Here is a 4122-nt window from a genome sequence, read left to right as displayed (position 1 = left end):
AAGAAAATTATCAGACATTTATCTTGATAATTATACCACAGATAACCAAGTAATTATTGACAAGATGGTTCTCTCTATGGAAATTTTGCAGCTAATAAAGAAAGAAAAATCATAGAAAAATACCATTTTTCAAACTCCTAATGAAATCCTGAATTTAGGCAATGCTAATCAACAGCCACTAGCATCATAAAAGCAAAGACAACTAGCTAATTTGTACTTCCTACTGGAAGTACACAAACCCCTATGAAGCATTCTTGCCAAAAATATCTAACCTGAATCTGATTCCAGTTCTTATATTGAAAGAAAGAAAGAAAGAAAAGGAAGAAAGAAAGAAGAGAGAGAGAAAGAAAGAAAAGAGAGAGAGAGATGGAGGGAGGGAGGGAAGAAGGAAGAGAGCAGATGAACAAAAGAATAGAACTGAAAACTTTTTGTGTACTTGCTATGGGCTCCTGGACTAGATAACTAGAACTGTCTGCATTATCTATGTAGCAGGAGGAGTTTTGTTGTTGTTGTATTTACATAATAACGTTCCTTTTTGATAATATTGTTTTTATGTCTGGATTTTATTTATTTATTTATTTATTTTTCGCTGAGGAAGATTCGCCCTGAGCTAATATTAGGTGCCACTCTTCCTCTTTTTGCATGTGAGCCACTGCCACAGCATGGCCACTAACAGACAAGTGGTGTAGGTCCCCAACCAGGAACTGAACCAGGCCACCCAAGTGGAGTGCACTGAACTTAACTGCTAGGCCACCAGGGCTGGCCCTGTCGGATTTTTTTAAAGCACTTTTAAAGATTTTCACATGTTCTCTTATACTGTCAAGTTGAACAAGTTGCATTCTTTTGAGAACTTCATTTTTAATTTGCAATATAACTTTAAAAACTATTTTCAAATGTTAAACTATAGGCATCTGTTAATAAAGGACTTAAATAACAACTACAACAATATCAACAACAAAATCAAAAATGGACTATAAGAAGGACAACCTTTGAGAATATAGTCATTGAACTGAATGGGGAAACATAAGCTTGGCCTTCAGAAATACAGATGTGTTATAAAGAGGTGGTGAGGGAATTTTAGAATTAGTAGCAAAAAGTAGGTGAAGCTTGGATGTTCAATAAAGATAAAACATACCACATTTAAACAATATTCGATTGAAATTCTACATAGAGAAAAGTTACAAATGTTAGTTACATACTTTCATGAGTTTTCACGAATGTAACTAGCACCCAGATTAAGAAACAGAAAATTACTGGTGCCGGTCTGGTGGTGGAGGGGTTAAGTTTGCACGCTCCACTTCCGCACTTCTGTTTCCTGGGTTTGGATCCCAGGCACGGACCTACACACTGCTCATCAAGCCATTCTGTGGTGGTGTCCCACATACAAAATAGAGGAAGATTGGCACAGATGTTAGCTCAGGGCCAATCTTCCTCAAAGAAAAGAAAAGGAAAAGAAAAGAAAAGAAAAGAAAAGAAAAGAAAAGAAAAGAAAAGAAAAGAAAAGAAAAAAGAAAAGAAAAGAAACAGAAAATTAGGAGCAGCTGAAAAGTCCTCTTCATGGGGCTGGTGAAAGGAAGAATTAAGCATGGAAAATCAGTATGACAATGTTACCTTTTGTATAGTACAATAAGGAAAAAAGAGAAAAGGAAAAGAGGAAAAGAGGAAAGGCAAGAAGAGAGAAAGGAAAGAAGGGAGGCAGGAAGGAAAGAAGAGAGGGAGGAAGGAAAGAAGGGAGAGAGGAAGGAAGGGGCTAGGGCGACAAGAAGGGAAGTGGCCATGGAAGACCTAGGGGAAAACACCACCATCCTAACTACCGAGTGAGTGGAGGGTGGGCCCGGACTGGATGGTTCCACCACTACCCAAGGTTCTCTGCAGATGCACTACCAGCAGAGCATGCAGTTGGAGGAACCAGCAGAGCAGATCCATTCAAAGTCTCACTTCACCTAGGCAGAGGAGGAAAAGATGCGGATGGAGCTGAGTCACAAGAGAGCTCGAGTGGAGCTGGAGCTGGCAGCCGGCACCAGTGCCGGGAGCTACGAGCGTGCTATTGACCTCAACAAAGAGCCCCTGGCCTGCATTCGGCAGCTTCAGGAGCGGGAGGCCCAGGTGGAGGAGGTGATGAGGGAGCAGCTGGAGTGCAACAGGTTGTGTAAGCAGAGCCTGGATGCTGCCAGCAAGAAGCTGCGGGAGAAGGAGGACCACCCAGCCGAAGCCAACGGGACCATTCGTTTGTTAAAGAGGAGGATCTGGGAATCGCAGTAGAGTGTGATGAACCAGGAGATGAAGACGAGCCTGGAGTCTGAGAAGCAGGAGCTAGAGGGGCAGCGGTAATTGCAGCACGAGAAAATGGCAGGAAGCTAATCAGAAAATTCAGGAACTCCAGGCCAGCCAAGAAGTGAGGGCAAACCAGGAACAGAGCATTAAGGATTTGGAACAGAAGCTGTCCCTGCAAGAGCAGGATGCCGCAATTGTGAAGAACAGGAAATCTGAGCTGGCGCGGCTGCCCAAGGTGGAGAGGGAGCTAAGCATCTGAGGGAGGAGAACGCCTACCTGCAGAGATGTGAGAGACCAACGGGCTGCTCAGGGAAGCACTGGAGGGGCTGCAGGGCTGCCAGGAGAAGATGCAGGAAAATCTGGTTGACCCGGAGCTGGAGAAGAGGCTGCTGGAGAAGCTGCAAAGCTGGAAGAGACTGGACCAGACCATGGCCTTGAACATTAAGACCCCGAAGACCTTTCCAGTTTCATTGTTGAACTGCAGCAGAGAGAGCTTGCCCGGAAGGACAGGAACAGCTCCCTCACCAGCAGCACCCGGGGCCTGGAGACGGTCAGGCAGCAGCTCCAGGAGGAGGTCCACCAGGTCTGCAGTCAGCCACTGGACGAGAAGAAGAAGTGGGAGACCCACGAGGCCCTGCCTGAGACTTCAGAAACGGGTCCTGCTGCCAATGCCACTGAGGCCCAGAGAGGGTGACCTGCCAGGAGTCCATAGTAGATTAGGAGCAGCATTCCCACCTCTGTTCCTTACCCCATGTTGTCTCCCTCCAGGGAGCACGTATATTGGTCTGGCTCCCTACGTTTGTCTCTGAGCGGCTCCTTTCCACCTTCCTGCCAGGACTTGTGTGGTACCCTGCCTATGGAAGGGCTCACTGCCAATGGGCTCCTGAAACAAGCAGCTTTGTTGCCACCCCCTTCTGACTGCCATCCAGTGGGTGTCTGGGAACATCAAAAGTGCTTGTTGCAAGATATGACATACAGATGTGTCTATTTTTGATGCTATGACTTAAAATTAGCAAGTTGGAAAATGATATTAATTGCCTTTTCTCCCCAACAGTGAAAGTTAACAGTTGTAGTTCTCTGGGGCAGAGGGCGGAAGGAGAGTGGTGGTGGGAGCAGTTGCCCTGAACCAATATTTTTGCTGTTCCATAGTGATCGCACAATTTACATTCCCATCAACAGTGCACAAGAGTTCCCTTTTCTCCACATCCTCACCAACACTTGTTATTTCTTATCTTTTTGGCAATAGCCATTCTAACAGGTGTGAGGTGATATCTCACTGTGGATTTGATTTGCGTTTCCCTGATGATTAGTGATGCTGAGCACCTTTTCATGGAACTTGAGCCATCTGTATGTCTTCTTTGGAAAAATGTCTATTCAGATCCTCTGCCCATTTTTTAATTGGATTGTTTGTTTGCTATTGAGTTACATGAGTTCTTTACATACTTTGGGTATTAGCCCTTTATTAGATATACAATTTGCAAATATTTTCTCCCGTTTGGTAGATTACCTTTTCATTTTGTTGATAGTTTCCTTTGCTATGCAGAAGTTTTTTAATTTGATGTAGTCCAATTTGCTCATTTTTACTTTGGTTGCCTTTGCTTTTGGTGTCAAGTCCTAAAAATATCACCAAGACCGATGCCAAGGAGCTTACCACCAAATGCTTTCTTTTAGGAGTTTTATGGTTTCAGGTCTTACATTCAAGTGTTTAATCCATTTGAATTAATTTTTGTGTACTGTGTAGGATAATGGTCCAGTTTCATTCTTTTCCATGTGGCTGGATAGATTTCCCAGCACCATTTATTGAAGAGACTGTCCTTTTCCCATTGTGTGTTCTTGGCTCCTTTGTCA

General features: G+C 44.1%; 1 pseudogene; it reads left to right on the top strand.

Moving 5' to 3' along the window:
• Window positions 1–1776: 1776 nt before the first annotated feature.
• Window positions 1777–3083, top strand: LOC101396240 (mitotic spindle assembly checkpoint protein MAD1 pseudogene; annotated as a pseudogene).
• Window positions 3084–4122: the final 1039 nt, after the last annotated feature.

This window comes from Ceratotherium simum, chromosome 8 (assembly GCF_057802395.1).
Source record: "Ceratotherium simum simum isolate JZ-2026a chromosome 8, ASM5780239v1, whole genome shotgun sequence".
Classification (NCBI taxonomy): domain Eukaryota; kingdom Metazoa; phylum Chordata; class Mammalia; order Perissodactyla; family Rhinocerotidae; genus Ceratotherium; species Ceratotherium simum.
Note: the sequence above shows the minus strand (reverse complement) of the source record. Positions and strands in the feature narration are given on the sequence as shown.